This window comes from Dromiciops gliroides, chromosome 4, assembly GCF_019393635.1.
Source record: "Dromiciops gliroides isolate mDroGli1 chromosome 4, mDroGli1.pri, whole genome shotgun sequence".
In the NCBI taxonomy this organism is placed as follows: Eukaryota; Metazoa; Chordata; class Mammalia; order Microbiotheria; family Microbiotheriidae; genus Dromiciops; species Dromiciops gliroides.
In genome coordinates, this window is record NC_057864.1 from 104402938 (window position 1) to 104423932 (window position 20995).

The 20995-nt window shown below is 45.7% G+C and overlaps 1 long non-coding RNA gene across 1 annotated transcript in view; it reads right to left on the reverse strand.

The window, feature by feature from the left end:
* LOC122725820 overlaps nucleotides 1-20235 on the reverse strand; it is a 41581-nt gene extending 21346 nt beyond the window's left edge. Inside the window, exon 1 of the long non-coding RNA XR_006352758.1 lies at nucleotides 20153-20235. This is a non-coding gene — a long non-coding RNA (uncharacterized LOC122725820). The remainder of the gene's footprint in view (nucleotides 1-20152) is intronic.
* Nucleotides 20236-20995: the final 760 nt, after the last annotated feature.

The window sequence follows — 20995 nt, forward strand, 5'->3', positions numbered from 1 at the left end:
CTCTTGACTCCAAGCACTCCTCCATGTCTGCAATACCCTTTCCCTCCTCCACTTTGAATAGTGCCTTCCCTGGCTTCCTTTAAGTCCCAACTAAAATCCTACCTTCTACAGAAAGCCTTCTCCAACTCTTTTTTTTTTAAATTTTATCTTATTTTTGAGGCATTTGGGGTTAAGTGACTTGCCCAGGGTCACACAGCTAGTTAAGTGTTAAGTGTCTGAGGCCGGATTTGAACTCAGGTCCTCCTGAATCCAGGGCCGGTGCTCTATCCACTGCACCACCTAGCTGCCCCTTCTCCAATTCTTTTTAATTCCAGTGCCAACCAAACATATAACTTGTCGGTATGTTGTTATTTGCATATTGTCTATTGGACTGTAAGTTCCTTGAGCATGGGGACAATCTTTTGCCTTTTTTTTGGGTATCCCCAGCATTTAGCACAGTACCTGGTACATAGTAGATGCTTAATAAATGTTTATTGTTTGATCAATTGATTGATCTCTAAGGTTCCTTCCAAAGAAAAAGCTATGATCTCATTTAATGCTCACAACTGCCCTGTGAAGTAGATTTTTGTAGGTATTGTTGCATTTTACAGATGAGGAAACAGGTTCAGAGAGATTGAGTGAGAAAGCTAGCCTCAGAGGTGAGATACAAAGCTAGAACTTGTTGACTCCAGGTTCAAAACTGCCTACTATGCCATCCTGCCTCTCCAGAAAGCTGTAATTAACTATTATCAGCCCTACTACATTGTTTTGTAACATAGGCTGGAGCCAAATCCCCAAAGTACCACCCCTTGAAGCCCCACAGAGTCTACTGGGTGCCAATAACTGGAAGTTGGTTCAAACTGGATTAACTACTGAGGTGGTCCCAGGGGCTGGGCTCTTCTTTAAGTCTAGAAGTTCAGGTCTGCCTTTGTCTGTTTTCCTTTTGGAGAAAGAAAAAAACCCTCAGGCTTCTTTAGGCAGAGGAACAGAGGGTTAGGCAGGAATTTTACCAATCAAAACCCACCCATAGTGGGGCCCATGGTGCCTATGGGACTCTTCCCCTCCCACCCTCTCCCAGTTAATTTGCTGCAGGGAAGACAGAGTCACCAGGGTCCTCCTTATAAAAATTTCACCAGCTGTAGTTAATGGTTGTAATTAATAGGTACAATAAATTTCCAATAGCTGGCTGGGATGGGCAGGCGATTGAGTCTTAGTAAGTCCAGGCAGGGAAGCCTGTTACTTAATAACCCATTTTCTAGTGCTGTTCATACACCCACTTGCCTGGAATAAATATAGATACCAGAGAGCAATCTCCAGGATATATATAGAGTATGGAGACAAAACTACTATATTTCTACATGTACCTACTGTAGCTATCTAAGGAGCTTTCCCATGACAAACCTAGAGAGAGAGAGAGAGAGAGAGAGAGAGAGAGAGAGAGAGAGAGAGAGAGAGAGAGAGAGATATTGATTTAGACACCCTGTATACTAGGAGTCAGGAGACTTGGGTGCTATTCCTGGCTCTGCTGCTGAGTCACTTCAGGATTGTCAGAGAACTTCTCTGGGCTTTGGTTTCTTTAGCTCAGAAATGCCAGGTTACTGACTAGTCAAGGCTTAACATTGGGCATTTTTAGGACTCATCTCCAACTGGGATGGGAATGGGGGTAGGTAAAGGAATTTGACCATATACCCTTAAGGAATTTGGATTAGGAGATAGCTCTAGAGAACCACTGTAATTCTCCAATGTCTCATGCTATCCCTGCTTGGCTTAGTATACTCTCTAACAAAGTATTATTAAAATTGCAAAGGTAAAAAAATACAGGTAGAAATCGACACAGATTTTTTTAAAAAAAGAAAACCAGCAGCAGAAATATACAACTATCAACTATGGGAATAGTGTCGATAATAATTCCCTCCCTGCCCTCCCAGGCCCCTCCTTTGACACCTTTCTGCTTGATTACATGTCCATCCCTGTCCTGTCCCTTTTCTGCCAGTTCAATTTCTCACTTAAAATATGACCTCTTTCTCCACCCTGCCCCCATTAACAGCAGTGCCTTCCCTGGGGTCCTAGAATACATGGGGCAAAAGATAAAAGTCTCATCCTTTTAAGAATAGGCCCATGTGATTCAGTAAGGCAGGTTTAGAATGGCCAGCTGGAATAAGGAAGCAGCAGTGGAAAGAAGGAATGAGCCAGCAGCTTTGGCAATGGATGGGTTGGAGCTCCTAAAGTTTGGTCCAAGGCTCTCTGAAACATCAGTGTTGACTTCCTCTGCTATAGGAATTCCAGGTCTGTTGGCCAGATGGGAAGGGGAACATCTAGTCGGGTGCCCCTTGTGATTGGGGAAAAGGAGCCTCTAATGAAAAAGATCTCATTATTTTGACCCAGTCTCTAGCCTAGGACATTGTGTGAATGTATGCTAAGGGAGGAACAGGATTCTCTTCCTCATCCCCAGCTATGCCTCCTCTGGGCCTAGAATAGAGAAAGCTGCTTTCTAATTCCATCCCCCAGTCCTCCCTCCCTTTTCCTCTTAAACTGCCTAGCTCTCTCTCTTTCCCCAATACATCAAAGGAGGCTGGAAATGAGAAACAAAACCTTATTCACCAGGTAGTATTTTCAGGGAGCTTCCTCCTAAATTTAACCCTTAGTAAGGCACAAAATCCATGCAAACTATTCTGGCACTGATCGCTGGATGATCCTCAAGTCTCTGGTTGAGGGGAGAACCCAGGAGACACAGTTCCATTTTGTCCCTTCCATTGACCCTTATATACAATGTCAGGTAATAGAACCCTTGAGGTTATACTGATACACATCAGGGTTTAGGAAGACCTGGCTTCAATTATTACTTCAGACATTTGATAATTTTGTGGCCCTTGGGTAGATTACTTAATGTCTCTGAGCCTCAGTTTCTTAATCTGTAAAATGGAGACGAAAATAGCACCTACCTCACAGGATTGAGGAGAATCAAATAAGATAATACACATAAAGGGCTCTGTAAATCTTAAAGTATTATATAAATGTAAGTTTACAACCTCTTTCCTGGTTTCCACTGGCAGAAATCACTCTAGGTCAAGAGAAATTCACCCTTATGCTGTGTTTTTTCTTTTGTCACTTTATTTATGGATAAGCAGCAGAAACAAGAGCTGGGAACAGAGCTCAAGTCTAGAGAAGCCTAGGCTCTCTTCAGAGGCTGAAAACACTCTAATTCCTGAGGGACTTGGGGTTTTCTTCTATGGGAAGGGCGTTCTCTCTCTTTCTCTTTCTCTATCTCTCTGTCTCTCCCTGTCTCTGTCTCTCTCCCTCTCTGTCTCTGTCTCTGTCTCTCTCTCTCTGTCTCTCTCTTTCTCCCTGTCTCTGTCTCTCTCATTTTCAACCACTTTTTTATCTGTACTTATATGGAAGTTTGAACATTGAAAATCGACAAATAATCCCAAAATCTCATTTCATCCAGTAATTTCAATCTACTCTTAACAACAATGACTTAACAACTAATGAACAAATAGCCAAAATGCCCAGAGTTGGAGAAGCTGATGAGGCATAGTGTGTTGTGGCAGGTAGAGGGTAAGCTCTTTTTGTCTTCAAATTCTTGGCAGTGACTTGTGCCCAGCTTCCCTTCCCTGGTTTTTCCTTTAAGGTTTTCACCATCATTTAATGGCCCCAAAACAGTCTTTGATGTGGGGGCCTAAATTACTGTTCCGCCAAATATACTATTCAATAGTCCAACCAAAGAGATGGGATGGGAAGATGGGAAAAGAATCATCCCAAACAGCCAGGAGAAATCACCACTTAATCCTTCCCTCCCCTTAGTCTCTCAATTCAATTCAATTCAGTGAGATACAGCAAATATTAGATTGCTTGCTTTGTGCATCTCACTGTGCTGGGCTAGGTGCTCCCTTCCTCTGACCACCCCAACCACCTCTTTCTTTCAGGCCAGATATTGTCTCCATTCCTCCCCCTCCCTCTCCCTCCTTCTGTCTCTGGCATGAGTGGGGAGATGGTATACCACCCCCATTGTGCAGATGGGAAAACCTACAGAAAACAGGCTGAACAGGCTCCTGACCAAGCCAAAAAGAAAGCAGATCCTCAGATTTCCAGTCACTAAATTTCAGGATCTCTCTGATATTAGATATGCCCCCTTTCAAAGCTTTGAGTTTGTCTGTGTTATCGTAGGGGAGGGGATGCTTAGAAGCTAGTAATGGGACATGCATTGAATTAGCAGAGAAGTAAGAGAGAGACTTCTTTCTCAAGACAGAAACATCGTCGCTCCCGGTAAAGACACCACCCTCCCACCTCCTCAGGAGTCAAAGAGGAAAGAGATGCACCTGGGTGAAGGAGGAGAGCCCTGTGGTCATGCACTCATGCACAGCGCTAACTCTATCCCCCTCCCCAGATCTAGAGAGGCAAACTCCCCCAAATCCCCCTCAGTACCGCACCTCGGTAATTAAAATATGAATTCACCTTCCCTCCCAGAGCCATTCATCACTGCGGCAGGGAAGCAGCTGCAGCTTAGGAGACCGGATTTGGGGGATTAGCCAGGCGGTGGAGCAGACACACCAGAAGAAAGAATTAAAAAGGAAGGGGGGAAAATTGGGTTTTGTCTTGCCACCTCCTCCCTCTCCCTTCATCTCCTGCTGCCGCCGCTCCCCATACACCTCCCCCACCTTGTTCCCCCAAAGCCTGCTCAGAGTAGGTTTCTGGGAGCTGTAGTCTGTAAGGCGGGGTTGATAAACTGTTAGGCCATGGGTGGGTGGTGGCACTGCCTACAGATCCCAAGGCTTCTTCTCATAGCTGTCAGGGGCTGGGGCAGGAGCTGGGCACCAGGTTCAAACCTAGGGAAGCCTGGGCTCTCTTCAAAGGTTAACTCTTTCTCAGCCCAGCTGAGACAGGGCCCCCACTTCCTTCTTGCTGAAAACACCCTAATTCCTGAGGGACTTGGGGGTTTCTTTCTAATCAGGAAAGACCCCTGAACTCAGCTGAAAGGCAAGCCACCTCTTTCTCCCAGCATTTTGGGATCCCTTTCCCACCTACTCAGCCATGGAGAAGAAAAAGGATACCTCTCTTTCTAGATTCTGCTAGAAAGCAATCCAAAATTCCCCCATTCTATGCCTCCTTCTTCTGCCTTACAACATCCCTTCCACATGGGGAGCCCGCTATTTTGGCACTTTGTTGGGAGCATGGATACTCCAGTGGTCAAGACTCTGGAAATTCTGCCCTTATACACTGACATTCCGGGGTTTTTCCTTTTCTGCTCAGTGAAAGTTGCCACACCCTTCCGAGCTCTGATCATTGGTTGTGTTGTCAGCTTGATACAGAGCTGCAGCTAAGAATATAGAATATAGAATGTGGAATTTTAAAACTGGAAAAAAACCTTCAAGATCATCTTAAGCCAACCCTTTTTCCTAGAGGGAGGGGGACAAGGTGCTTTTTCTAATAGTCTTCACATCTAGGAAGAGATGAGGTTGAGGACCTACACTCCATCTTCACCAAAAGATGGGCTGAAAGATACAAGAGGGATTCAGACCAGACCTTGAGGCAGCACTAATAGTCAGGGTTGTTAAACAGGGAGATAATACCACCAAAGAATGTTCTGGAATTGACTTCTTTGGGGATTATAATGAGAAAGGAGGGGCTATCAGCATTTGGGATGATTTAAGGTTTAGCTTGCCTGCACAGGGCACGTTTTGTTTATGAATCCTCAGAAAACAGAGAGGTGTGTGTGTGTGTGTGTGTGTGTGTGTGTGTGTGTGTGTGTGTGTGTGTCCATCCTCCCTAGGTTCCCCTAACCCTACCGTATTGGAATAGACCAAGAGTCAGGAACGAGGTAGTTAGATCTGGCTTTATCCTCTCCAACTAAATTCTGGTCCAGGTCTAGAGAATCAAAGACCCCAAGAGCAGGTACTCTTTTGGGGGGGGGTTGGGCAATGAGGGTTAAGTGACTTGCCCAAGGTCACACAGCTAGTAAGTGTCAAGTGTCTCAGGCCACATTTGAACTCCTGACTCCAGGGTTGGTGCTCTTTCCACTATACCAAGAACAGGTGCTCTTTCTGTGGCTTCTGAGGCAGATTATTTGTTGTCAGGGTTGATGGAGCCCAGCCCTCTGGCCATTTCCCATGGCTCTCCTCCATAGACAGGAACAAGGGCATGAAAGGTAGGCAGCCACTCAGGTCCCCACTTCAGGTGGGGCATGACACAGAAACTTTTTAATGCAAAATAAAAATATATGACTGTGCACTTCTCGAGGGCAGTGACTGTTCCTCTCTCCCAATTTGTATCTCTAGCATTTAGCACAGTACATAGTAGGCACTTAATACTTATTAACTGCTATCATTTTTATAAATGCACATAGATAGAAACGTTCCCCTATTCAGGATACGTACATGTGTTTGTGTGATAAGTCAAATGATATATGTGAAGACTCAAAGTCTCCATTCCCACGTCAAAGTAGGAATCACTTTTCCAGTGGAGGAGAGATCATTTTCAAACTTTGCCTAAGGTGTACAAGTGCATTTTTTCCTGGCTCTGCTCTCACAGTCATGATCCCTCTACCTTCAGCTCTCGGTTTTTCTTTTCTTTATTTAGAGCTTCAAGGGACATTTCCTTGTCTTCTAGTAGACTTATCAGCAAGCTTAGAAACAGGATTCCTGGGACTCAGCTCACCTGGGAAGATGGGCCCTAATGATGAGTGGTAGGGCAGGAAAAGAAAGCTAGGGTTCATGGAAATGAATAGACCATTCTCTGGGGACAGGTAGATAACTATAAGGGAAAGGCACAGGTCTCTGAGAGACTGAGGGAACTAAAGGCCTGGGAGACACTATTGGATACTGGGTCCTCTCTCTTCCACCATTCTTCCTTGGGGACTCTAAATCAAAGGAAGGAGCCGAACACCATCTGGGGTACTGGGCCCCAGAAAAGTCTGGCTTTCTCTGTTGCCTAATCTCATTCAAGCTTGGATGGGACAGTTCTCTAATTGCTTTCTTTTTATGCCTGGTCCTTGAAAAGGGAAATAGATGGTAATAAATGAAGGGATTTGGAGTTGGTCCCTTGAGTGACATTATGGGCATATGTCTTCCCTCACATCTCCTGAGAAATATACCCCCCTGAACATTCTCCCTGACAACTGCTCATAACATGGATTAATAGGAGGTTGGGGATGAAGGCCAAGAGTATTTCCGTAGCCACTCATCCTGGGTAACCTAGTTCCCTTCTTTCTCCTGGAGGCTTCTGGGTTAAGAGAAAAGTTGTTCACATCAAATCAGGAAGGGGATTCACTAGAAAATGGCTGGATAGTTGGGATGCTGGGGCAAGGGATCAGGTTCCAATTAGGAGTATAAGAATCACAACTGACATTTACATGGCATTCCACTCACATTATCTCATTTGAGTCTCACAACAACCCTGCAAGATAAGAGCTGCAAGTGTAATAATCTCCATTTTACATGGGAAGAGACTGAGATTAAAGTGGCTTTCCCAAGGTCATAGAACTAGCAAGTGGCAGAAGTGGGATATGAACACTGCTTTTCCTGACTGAAGTTCAGGTTGGAGTCTATCCACTACTCCCAGCTGCTGTGAGGTCAGTAGTCACAGAGAAACAGGTGTGGGGGGGAATGGAGAGTGAGGGGGCAAAGAGGGATATTTTACTGCTACTCTTTACAACTATCCATGTTTTAATGCCAGGAAATTGTGCTTTCTATGTCAGGTGGGTATTAATTTTGTTTCTTTCTTTCTTTTTTTGGGGGGGTGTGGGTATTTATTTTGTGACAAGTTGAGTTGTATTGCATAACAAAGGCTCTAAGCATCCAGTAAAGAATATATTTTCAGAGAGGGGGACAGAAATGTTCAAGCCTTGCCCAAGGCATAGAAATGATCCATGTTCTGGCTCCAGTGGGGGACTCATCTAGATGAGGAGGGGCAAGGAAAGAAACTTCCCTGGTTGGAGTGGCACCAGAATTCTCTATGGGAGAGGTGAATGTGCTGCCTCAGGACAACGATTTCTCTAATTCCACTCTTTCCAACCTCTTTATAATACTGAGTATTTCATCTGTGCAGGGAAGATATTAAAGGAACCTAGAAGATCCTAGTTAGTGACATCAGGAGAGAGGAGGTGGTGAGGACCAATCAGCTAAAGCTGCTGTTCTGTTCCCCATTTTGATCTATAGATGGATCTATGTACATAATATGCTTACTAAGTTTTCAGATGACTTAAAGTTGGAAGGGATGGCTCATGTATAACAATGGAGTTCTGAATAAATTCTAACAGGTGGGAATGGTAGGCTGAGGCTAAGGAAAGGAAATATAAAAGGGATAAATGTAAAATCTTGCACTGGGATTCAAAAAATCAATTGCACTAGATGGATGAAACATAGCAACATAACAGCTGGACATACAGTTCATGCTTAAAAGACACAGGGGTTTTCACGTTCCATAAGCTCAGTAGAAATCAGTGAGTGTGACATTGCAACTAGAAGGCTGCTCTTGCCCTTGATTAGTAGGCATATGCTGTCCTAACATCCTTTCTTCTCTGCTCCTGCCTCCTCTTCTATGGAGCCACATGGCCTTCTTTTAAATGGTACAATAAATAATAGGGATTACGGCTCTCAGGATTGGCTCTTTTGATTCTTTTTCAAAACCCAACAACTCCTTCCTCATCTCTTCTTCTTAGAAATCCTAGGTCCCTTCAAGGTTTAGCTCATGGGCTGTCTATGGGAAATCTTTCCTAATCCATTTCGTTATTAGTGCTCTATCTCTCCTCAAATTATTGTGTATAGACATATCTGTTTACATGTTATGTCCCACCAGGAGAACATAAGCTCCTTTTGGGCAAGGTCTGTGTTTTATTTTTTTGATGTCCAGTGCCTAGCATAATGCCTTACTCATTTTAGGTACTTAATGGGCATTTAATGGATTGGCAGACCTGTGAGACCTCCACAGAAGTAGAGTGCCCAGAAGGAGGGCAGTGATAGCCCCATTGTCCCTTGTCCTAATAAGAATATATCTGGAACATCCAATTAAATTTTGAATGCTACATTTTAGGGGTAAAAAACATTGACCAAGATGCTATGGGTAGAAGAGTTAGAAAGGAAATGGAAAATATTATCAAGTACGTCTCAATATCAGTCTCAGTTTGAAAGGAACTCAGTGACTGAGTCCAACTCAAACCTGAAAAAGTATATCCTCTTCAAATACCCATTGAGCCTACATAGAATCCACTGGGAAAAGCTCACTACATGTGGAGGAAGCCCATTCCCACTGTTGAACAGTTCTACTTATTAGGGATTTTTTTTTCCTTCTAACATTGAGCCTAAATCTGCCTTTCTGCAATTTCCATCCATTGATCCTAGTTCTGACCTTTGGGAACAAGCAAAACAAGACTAATCCCTCTTCTGTATGACAGCCCTCAACACGCTTTGAAGATCAATACCATTCTCCCCCTCCCATCTTCTTTTCTTCAGGTTAAACTTCCCCAGGTCCCTCGGCCAGTCCTCATGTGGCCTGGCCTCTAGTCTCTCTCTCCTGGATACTCTCCAAATGAAACAGTACCCTTTCAACTCCACACTTTCCTCCTTCAGGGCACTAGTTCTCTTATGTGGGGCAGCTGGGTGCCATAGTTGATAGAGCACTGGCTTTGAAGTTGGGAGGACCCAAGTTCAAATCTCACCTGACACTTACTAGCTGTGTGATCCTGGGCAAGTCACTTGACCCCAATTGCTTTAAACATCGGGGGCTATCTCTAGTCCTGCTGATCTATATCTTGCCACTGGACCCAGATGGCTCTGGAGGAGAATGAAGTTGGTGACTTTTCACAGCCCTCCATCACTTTAAATCCACTTTAACATCACCCTGATGTCATGGTCCTCTTTAGAACAAAGGACAATATTCCTCTTCCATCCTTTGAATGACCTCATTTTATTTGCCCCTAGAAGGTAGAACTGGAACTAAAGAGGTTGAAAGTACCAAGAGACTAATTTGGGCCCTATATGAGAATGAGGATGAGGAGGATGGTAGTTCATTCACAAATGGAATCCTTCATCATTTATTAAATGCTTTCCTAACCCTTAGAGCGGTCTGGATAAGGAACTGGCTGCCTCAGCAAATGATTATTTCCCAACATCTAAAGGTCTTCATTGAAAGGTTGGATGTCTGCTTTTGGGGGATGTCATTGAGGAAATTCATGTTCTAGGGACAAGATGGACCAAGTGATATCTGAAGTCCCTTGTAATTCCATAATCCTATAATTTATGGACTTGGAGGTCTAGAGCACCAGATGATTTCAAACCCCTGATTGCCCACTCCTGTCCTGAGCTACATGCCAGTAGACATGACCTGAGTCAGAAATCTCAGATGCCCCCTTTTCCACTTGCCACCATTTAGGCAACCACTAAGTGTAAAGTGATAGGAATAAAAAGAAAAACCCAAATAGTGCTTGTGTTCAAGATGCTTATCTTCTATTTGGAGAAGAGGAGTAGGGGAACAGCCAGCAGATCATAGATTTAGGGTTGAAATCAACCTTCAATGTCATCACATCTAATCCCCTCCCCCCTTTTTTAACAGTTGAAGAAACTGAGACCCTAGAGAGTTAAAGAACTCATCCAAGGTTACACAGATAGTAAGTGGCAGGGCCAGACATGTGAACCCATGCCTTTTAACTCCCAATGCAGCATGCCTTCCTACTTCACCAAAATCACAAAGGTGGAAAGGACTATAAAGAACCACCCGCTTTATAGATGGGGAAATTGAGGTCTAGAGAGGCCAAGTTACATGTCCAAAGCACACTCAGCAAATTAGTGACAAAGCCAGGACTAGAATTCCAATTTTCTGACGCTATTGCTATGTAGATTATTCTTTACCCCAGTCCCATCACCGCCCCAAACGAGAACCCTGGGGGTTCCAGTGCCCCCCTTTTTCCAGTGAGGCTCAGAATTTGGGTTCCAAGGGAAGATGCAGGAGCTGTCAGAAGAGGAGGCTCTCCCCTCCCTGTAGCCCATGGCTTTTAGCCCTACATGAGTTGGGAACAGCAATCACATAGGAATGAAAAGCCATAAGCCACAGCAGAGAGCTAAGGGAGGATCCGTCGATGGGAAATCCAAAGGAAATGGGGTATACCTGAGAAAATCCTCCCTCCCCACCCCTCCTCAGCCTCCCAGAGCTGCCTTACCCTGGCTACAGCCCAAGGCCCCCCAAGTTACATTCTTCACCTTTGTCCCCCAACCCTCGCCCCAGGAATACTAAAGCCAGTCTTGTAATGAGTCTTCAGTTCTCTGTCCCACAAAGGCCTCTGCACAATGGTACTCACTCTGGGCTATGGGAGGTGGTGATGGTGGCTTCCTGGCCATAAAGGACACTTTCTAATTCCCTTAATTAGCTTCCAACCCCCTGCCTTGGAGACCTCAATGTTCCCCCCACCCCCTTCCCCCAGAGCATGGAAATGGATTCTTTTAATGCTGGGCTGCCCCTGTGCCCCAGATCTTACAGGTCCCTACAAACATTAACCCTTTCTGGTCCATTGGTGGCAGTAATTGGGATTGGGGAAAGGTACCCCCTATCCTTTTTGAGTTCAATGGATATGGACCAAGTCTCCCCAGGGACCCCAATCTATGTGAGAACTACGAGTGACTGCCTACATCAGGAGTTCTTCATTTTTTTGTGTGTCAGAGACCCCTTTGGCAGACTACAGTGAAAGCTATAGATCTCTTCTCGGAATAATGTTTTGAAGTACATTAAATAAAATTTAGAGGATTACAAAGGAAACCAATTATGTTGAAATACAGTAATCCAAATATTTTAGAAACTCCATATTAGAAACTCCTGCCCTAGACTTTCCAGGTTAGCTTGAGATAGATGCAAACTTCAGCCTTTCATGGGCTTCTCAAGAGAGAACAGTTATTTATTTCTGACCTAGAGCAAAGGTAGAGAAGGTAGGGAGAATTTGGTGGTGTTTCTAGGAGGCTTAAGATGCTGGCTACTGAGGGCTATTAGAGGATCCATACTGTCCCTGACAGTAGTGGGGAGGGGGAGTAGGCAATGGTGGTGGTGAAGGTAATGGTGGGCTGTTGCTCTTCTGCATCATATAATTGCCAAGCAGAAATGATTAAGCCTTATTCATGGCATCAGGTTTGAAGTAACAGGCAGAGCTGAGAGACAACCCCCTACCTGGTTCCAGATCCATGAATACTGGGTCTGACCCCTGTTCTTGACTCCATTGGTGGGACAGGATCCTGGAAAGCTTGGCTGTTTCCTTCTTCCTTATCCTGATAATGTATTCTGTTAGCAACAATCTCTCAGAAAACACTGACTAGAAGCTCCCCAGTTGCACCTAGTTATTTGGCTTCCAGTAATGTCCATGGGATCCTGAGCTCACCTGCCCTTGTATTGGCTAATAAGACAGGGAAAGAGACAGCTGGGCTCACACCCCCTAGCATTAAATGGCCATTGGAGCCTGGACACTGCTATCAGCTGCCCACCAAATGGCTCCCACTACTCCCAGGGAGACATCTACCCTAGAGAGAAACTTTTTCCAGTCCCCAGGTTTGCAATCTATGTCTGGACTCATGGGGACACTTTGCCACACTCCTCTCTAATGGGATTTCATGTTTTTTCCAGACTCTTGGCCTGGAGAGCTGACCTCAGGCCCCTTTTCATACCATCTGAGAGAAGGAACCCAACCCACAGGCTTCAACACTCCTTCAGTTTTCTTCTCCCTTCCTAACTGCTTCAGCATTCACAAGCCCCAAGATTCACTCCAGGGTAGAGGGCAAGGGCTCTCCAGAAAACTTCAGCCACCCCCAATCCCCCTTAACCCTCCCTTTCCTTCTTCTCTTCCCAAATGGAATACAAGAGAGATGGTCCCAAGGGTCGACAGTCAGCTCACCTGGCTCCTGGCAACAGGCTCAACTCCCACGAGGTCCCCTTCCATCGACTGTTGAACCACTTTCCTTAGCTCTCCCTTCTTCTATTTCTCTTAATCCCCAACTACTTCCATGTTCTCTCTGGACCTGGGGTGAGTAGACCTTGGCCAGCCAGTCCTGACCTCCTCCTGACAGAGCCAGACCTCTTATGCCTTTTTCCCTCCCTCCAAGCACACATCCAATCTGAGCAGTGCCCAGATCAATTTGAGTAATTTTTTAAAGACATCAACCCCTCCCACTCTTCTCCCTCTTGTCTCCTCCAGTGAAGCGAGAGCCTGGGCTTCCAGCAGCAGAGGGGCGGATACCAGGGAGGAGCCCCGGTCAGGTATTCCTTGAACCCTGACTATGGTACTTCAATAACAAAGGTCTCATTGAGCTGCCTTCTGTTTGGTCTGCAAAGCACAAACCTCTATATCCGCTCCCTTTTGATCTCATTCCCTCTGTGTTCTGGGTATTATTACTCACATCTCCCTGCTATACTCTTGGTATAGAGGGCCTTTTTTCTCTTTTCCTCTTCCTTTCTTCCCTTCAGAAGTGCCTCCCCCCCCCCCATGCTTTGTTGTTGTTGTTGTTGTTGTTTGGGGCATGAGACCTAAGGCAGTCTCCTAGAAACCCCCAATTTTGATCTTTTCCACTGGTCCCAATGCCACCTGCTCCTCTGGGTTTGTGTCCTGCCTGCCAAGCCTTCCCTTTCCCTAACCACTAGTCTTCCCTCCAAAAAGATATCCATTAAGCTAATCTCCTTCCCTCTTGAATAATCTCTCCAGATCATTCAACCAGTCTGGGGAATAATGAGATCAGTATTTCTCTCTGTTATTATATCCCCTTTTCTGAGTTCCCCCCCAACCTTGAGTGTCACACCCTCTCCTCCCCCTTCCCCACCACCCCTGTCCCTCCCCTCCTTTCCTCTCAGTGTGACTAAGCACCTTGAAAAATCTATTGAACTCAGGCTTTGATTCTTAGGACATTCTGAAGTTGGGAGATCAGACAAAATGTGAGCTTTTCCTCCCAAAGGGAGTATTCGGGCAGATAGAAATGGGACTCAGGCTAGAGTGAACCCAAGGTCCTGACCTGCCAGGTGCACCTTTGATGGGCAGCTGCTTCTTTTGAGGGATGTCCTGAGGCTAGCTGGACTTAGGAAATGAGAGGACCCTGAACTCTCTTGGCAGGGGGAGGTTATTCAAGGCTAATGCCAATGGGAGGGTGTCCTCTACTTCTCTCCAAAAGCCATGGTTAAGCTAAAGAATCTCCAAGGAAGATGGGGGTTTATACCCACAAAGATCATTCAATTACTTGCCTCCTTAATGTTAGTCTTATTGCCCCTAATCCTTGGTTTACAATGATTTTCTCTGACCTCACATTCCAAACCCATCTTGGAATTCCACTTAATCTCTAGGATCCTGGACACAGCTGGTAGTAGGAAACGGGAGACTGGGAGACACTGAGCTCAACAAATTTCAGAAAGCGGTCTCAGGATCACTTGCATCTGCCCTTCTCTCTTCCCCACCCCAGCAAGCCCTCCAGTTTGTGGATTGCACATTCCTTGGTCAGATTTCCTGAGCCACATCCCCTCCATCCACGAGAACCTCCTCACTTTCTATCTGGAGATGGAAGGAAAGAAGTCTAAGTACCTTCCCTGAAATTCTAACCGATGCTCATGCTCTCTATCCTGGCCCACTCCAGAGGGCAGTGGATGCTGGCTCCCCACACCTCCCAGCTCTGTCCTTCCCTCCTCCTCCCTGCTTCTCTCTCCCCTTCCAGTCCCTCAGGTGCTCCCATTCAGCCCAGACCCAGGGATTTAGGGAACTTCCCTTGCCCTGACAGAGGCCCCATTCTTTCCTCCTCTAGCTCTTATTGTTCTTCATGACTACACATTCTCCGGCCTCTAATAAGATAGCTGACCTCCCTGCCTACTGGTCCAAGTCCGGTCCTGTTGCCTTTAGAAGGATAGGAAAGTGAGGGAGGGAGGGAGAGGTGGCTAGCTCAGAGGAAGCCAGATTGGGAGAGGGCAGCTCAGAAGGGAGAAAAAAGGAGGTGGGAGACAAAGGAAGGGAGGAGGGAGGGAATGAGAGAGGCAGGAAGAGAGGTGGAGAGAAAATGGAAAAAGAGGGGACGGACAAAATAAGCTAGACACAAGAAGCTTGAGAAAGAGCAAATCCCAACAAGCAAGAGGAAAGAAGGAAGAATGAGGGTGAAAAAGAGCAAGAGGAAAGCTGTATGGAGGAAAATACACACATACAGAAAAGGAAACAGGAGAGAAATTAAGGAGGGGGAAATATGAGGTACAGAGGCAGGAAAGGAGGAGGGAAACTGAAAAAGAAGAAAGGAGGAAGGGAGATGGAGAGAATGAGAAGATAGAACAAAGCAGCGGGGAGGGGGGGAAGGGGCTAGGGTGACCCTGACCTCATACTGCTGCTGTGTATTCCCTGATGGCAAAACAGGGACTATGAGGACAACCCTATCTGGTAATCCCCCACCCCACCCCACCCTACCCCACCCCCTGCTGGAATCACTACTGCTAAGAAAGATCACTACTCCATCTGTCCCTCCAGGGAGCAGCCAGGCCCCACCACCCTAGGATCCAGCCTTAAAGCCAAATCCTCTTTCACAGGAAAACCCCAAGATCCCTTTCCTAGGAGTCTGGGAAGTGTCATCCCTCTAATTGCCCTTGGCAGGAGCTCTCTGGAGACTGTCCTCCAGACTTTCCCAGGGTGGAGTATTCACCTTTGCCAGCCTGAATGGGTGTCCTGCTCTCCTGTCTCCAGGATACTCTTAGATATGCTCTTAGATATCCTGATTGTCATTACATTATTATGATTGCTGATGATGGCTCACACATATATCACTTTAAAGTTTGCAAAACACTTCTTCCCTCATCCCATCCCAAACCTAACTCAAGCAAAGGAGGGCTGGAGATGACTCCAGTGATCCAAATGGAAGAGGAGCAAGAATGAGGAAGGGGTTCTGGGAGAAGGAACCTATCTTTCGAGGAGAGAAATGAGAAGTGTAATGAGCCTTCAACGTTTCCCAGACATGAAACTCTCATGTCTCATAGGGGACATGTATAGGAAGACTGATCTTAATTCACTAAAAGGAAGTGTCTAACCACTAGAAATTACCAATGCAACTCACATTTGTATAGCCACTTGAGATTTACAAAGGTAGATAGTGCAAGGACTATCCCCATTTTACAGATGAGCAAATTGATCCCCTGAAAGAAGTGATTTCCCCAGGGAAATGTCCTTGGTAGGATTTTAATCCAGGCATCTAACTCCAAGTCCAATCCATTAAAAGTAGGCTTCCGGGCCGGCTAGGTGGCGCAGTGGATAAAGCACCAGCCCTGGATTCAGGAGGACCTGAGTTCAAATCCGGCCTCAGACACTTGACACTTACTAGCTATGTGACCCTGGGCAAGTCACTTAACCCTCATTGCCCCGAAAAAAAGTAAAAAAAAAAGTAGGCTTCCTCAGAAGGTAGTGAACATCACTGAAAGTGTTCAGGGAAGGGCCCCTATCAGAGATATCATAGATGGGATTCCTGCATAGGGATTCCATAAGGTGACTTACAACTCTAAGGTTCTGCAATTCAAAGTCTTAACTGGAAATTTCCCTCTGTAATTCTTCCAGGAGGCACCAAATCTGGTAGCTGTCTCTACTTCAATGACAAAGAGCAAAAACTGATCACCTCTTGTAGAGACACAGGGGTAGATTGGGCAGCAGATTAACATCATTTCATCTGGCAGTATAGGCTTTTATGACAGGAATGTCAGATGAGAGACACAGTGTCTTACATAGTACTAAACATCTATTGAATGAATGAATAAATGGAAATATTTTTGTATATATATTTTTTTCTTATCTCTTTGGGATACAGACCCAAGAATCAGTTGGACAGAAATGAAGAAACCAAGGGAAGAGTAGGGAGGAGATGGGAAGTGGGGGAGATAGTTTATTCTTGAAGGCCCAGCTGTGTGCTGAAGTCTTTCTTCTCCATCCTGGGGATTCAGAGAAGGAGAATCTGTTAATGTTAAGGCTAGTAGGATGGGTGGGCAGGGTAAAAATCTCTTCCACAATCCCTGGAAGTCAATTGACTTTAGTTCATCCCCATAGACGGACTCTAAGGTGGCCAGGTTCGCACTGTCTTTCTGAACTATCTCCTGGGTTGGGGGTTTCATCTAGGATGGATCCTAAAGTCTGCTTCCTGTGAATTCCAAAGGATGAATTAGGTCTTAGATGGACCTTATTGTGCTTTAAACCCTGGACAAGATAAGCCAAGGTACCTATGCCTTTTTAGCCTACTAGTTAGAGTTTCCTAAGGTTCTGGCCCTTCCTTAAGGAGAAAATAATTTGAAAAGGGCAGATGCTCTGAGAACCTAGTTACCTGTCCCACTGCCTTCTGGAGGAAGAATTCTACAACTTCCTTGTTGAGTTAGGATCCATATTGGAGTTCTAGGTAGCTGGGAAGCATCAAGCAGGCTTTCTACACACACACACACACACACACACACACATCCCTCTTCCTCTTCTCCACCCTGTTCTGAGGACAAAAGGACAGGTTACCAATCTGACTCCCCACAAAGATACCTGGCATACATAGTCTGACCCAGAAAGCTAACAAGCCACTGAATGCTTTAGGGAAAGGGAAGGCCAATAGATTCCCCCAAAGGGGATAAAGGCAGGCAAAGGGAGGCTCAGAGAAAGGAAAAACCACCGAGGGCATAGACCATGGGTCTTGTCCCAGCCCAGACTGCTCTAGTCCTGCACTTGATTTGTTATTTTATCTCTTTCTTAACCTGTTTGTCTGGGATGAGGATGGGAGTGACCTTGGCAGTGGTTTCCTGCCTCCCTCCATAATTCTTCCCAAGACATTTCAGTTACCCAGAAATTCCAAGTTATTTGCAAAAGGAAAAAAAAATGAAAAAAGATCTTTGACTTTTGCATCTTTATCATTCATCTGGATAAAAATAAATTAAAATTCTCACAATCTCTGCTTTCTCCTCTCTGTACTCCACTCCTCAGATTCTCCCCCTCTTCCCCTAATTTTTCCCCTTTTCTCCTAATGCCCCCAACAGTCAGACACATTAAGATGACACCCATCTCCCCACCCCCACCCCAATCAAATGGCTGAACTCTTGAATGGTTCTCACCCTCATTTGAATACCTGAAAGTCTTCCCAGAAGGTTCTTCTCAAAAAGGGGAGGGAAATAGTTTGAGGAAGAGGTAAAAAGGAAACTGTCTTGGGAAGAGGAGGTGAAGGGGGGGAGGGGGTTCAGGAAGCTGGGCAGAGATCTCCTAAGGATCTTTGCTGTCTCCAATTTGTCATCATCATTCTGCCTCATCTGGAATTGAGGTGTCTGCTTCACCCTGCTTCTTTATCTAAAACCACCTCTCCCCTGGGGGCATGATTTCTTCTTCCTCTCTGGGACTGCTGATCTGAGATTGATTTCCCAGGGAACTTGGAGTTTTTAGGTCTAAGGGACAAGTTTTGGTTGGCTTTATGCTCCAGACCTGTAAAGGAACATGGCCTGATGGACAGAAGATTAGCCGTGGAATAGGAAAACCTAGGTTCAATGTTCAAGTGTGGTGTCAGGATCACATTCTGGTTGATTGACCCTGGGCAAGTCACAAATGTCTCAGTGGCCCCAAACAACTCTCAGAGACTATAATTTATAGATGACTTGATGAGCTGAATCTATGAAAGGCATTTCCATGCTGGGTGTTCCCCCACATTAATGAAATCTCAAGTCTGGGTGGATTGATAGGAAGTTAGAATTGACTTAAGGAACTGTTCTAAGGACACCCTATCACCTAAGATTGGGAATTTTGTCTTTCCTCCTCCACTCCCAGGATGAACTACAGAGATAGGACAGGGGTTTCGTTTCTACTACTTAGTGCCCTTTCCACCTGTTTTTTATAATGTTTTATAAACCCAGGAGTGGGTCAGAGACAGAGATAGGAAGGATTTATATTAAATATAAGAAAGAACTTCCCCATGAAGAGGGGCAGGCAGAGGAATGAGAAAATAGAGTGGATGAACAAGGGCTACGGAAACCTCTTCTCTGGAGAGTTTACTGTCTCGTACAAATCTGAATTTAGTCTTTCATGGGTGAGGAAGATGATGGTCACACCCTCAGAGAAACTGCAAAGAACAAAGCCCCTTCTCTTAGTGCCCAGCTTCTGAGGAGCCCAGAGCAAAGAAATCAATAGCAAAATAGAAACCTAGGATTTGGAGAAGTAGAATTTTCTTCCTCCTGGGCCCCAGAGCACCTCCTTCAGGTTATCTTGCTAAAGAGAGGAGCTGATGACCAGTCAGTTTTTGCCCATCAGTGGTCATAGCTAGGTAATGACCTCTCATTCTCTGGAAGGGGGTTAGCCCAGCTCCATCCCTCATTTGCCTTTCGAAATCCCAAACTTCCACTCATCTAAGTATTCTTGCTTCTTTTTCCTTTGGGAAGTCCCCAAACTCCAACCTTCAAAACCTCCCTTTAGGAATACTGAAATGGGGCTACCCTGAAATGTATGGGATTTAATGAAGCATATTGGGGTGGGTGGAGCTGAAGAGGCCTGGAGCACTTAGAGCTAAACTAAGACACATTGGGATAGGCAACTAGAGGAACATTTATGGCAGCCCCTCCCCCACCATGACATCTATGTAGCCCTAGTCAATTAATTTTGTAACTGGGAATGGTTATAAAATTATTGTGCCCTCTCAATATCCCTGAAGACCACCTGACTGACTGTCCCTAGAGGACATCTCTACTTTTTCCTTCCCTGACACAAGCATATATGCAAATATCTCCAAAAGTCTTGCCCACACCCCCTCTCGCCACCTGACAGCAAGTCCATATATCTTGTCCAACACCAACATCATCCATCTCCCTAAGGGGCAAAGGTAGAAAACATCTGAGCACCGGCATCCTGAAACATGGCTACTTGTCTCACCAGGGGAGATTCAGTTACCCCTCTCACACACTGCCCTCAGAATCCCACTAGCTAAGAAATCTTAAAGGGGAACAAAGACAATGTGAAGAGAGCGGGGTTCCCAGCTCCCATTGGCAAACTGAAGAGAAATTCGGGCTAGCACTAGAGGGGCTAATCAACAGCCTCAGAGCATCTCATCCCCAATTCCCCCTAACCCTTCTCAAGACTCTCCCCCTTCCTCAGTCAAACCCCAACCGCAAAGAGTCAGTTCCAGCCTCCCCCTCCCCCCAATCCCAGCTGGTAAGTCCCTGACTCTCGGCACTTTCTGTCTGTTTGTTTTCTCTCGGTACTCACAGTTTCTGATGCTAAGTCGTCTCTCCTCTCTCTTGCACTCACTCCCTTTGTCTCTCCTCTTCTTCTCCTCTTCTCTCTCTCTCTCTCTCTCTCTCTCTCTCTCTCTCTCTCTCTCTCTCTCTCTCTCTCTCTCTCTCCCCCCTTCTCCGATCTCTCTCTCTCTTTCTCCCCCTTGTCTGATTCTCTGCTGTAGCTTCCAGTCGAGAAAAATAATTATTCTTCTCAATGGGTTAGCACGGGGCACACACACACGCGCGCGCACAAGCACACACAGCAGTGGTACCCAATCAATGCACAAATCTTTGGGGTCCCTTTAACCTCTGCGGATGACTCCGGGAGTTAATTATGAAACCTATTTCAGCGCAGACATAAATATGTATTAAGGTATGAAATGACAACCGATGCACTGAACTTCAGGGAATTGGCATTTAGCCAGATTCAGTCTCTCTCCCTCCCCCTTCCTTCTCGCCTCCCCCACCCCTAACCACCCCAAGTCACCCTGCTGGTAAAAAGGACTCTACACCACATCCCCCTCCGATTTCCATCTCTGTATGTGATAACTACTGCTGGAAACCCTACACAACCTCTCTAGTTTCACACTATCCAGCAGCTCCTGAGCCAGGGAGCAAGCTTCTCCCAGGTGTTTTCGATCCGCACACCGCACACCCCCACCCCTTCCCTACAAATCTCCCCCAATCCAACATCCACCCTGCTTCTTCTCTTAGAGCCAATTCATAACCCGATCCTTTCAGGACCCAGACAACAGTGGGATCGCAACCCGCCCGCAATTCCGAAGTCCCAATCAATTAGAGAAAGAGCAAAAATCCAATTCAATTCGAATTC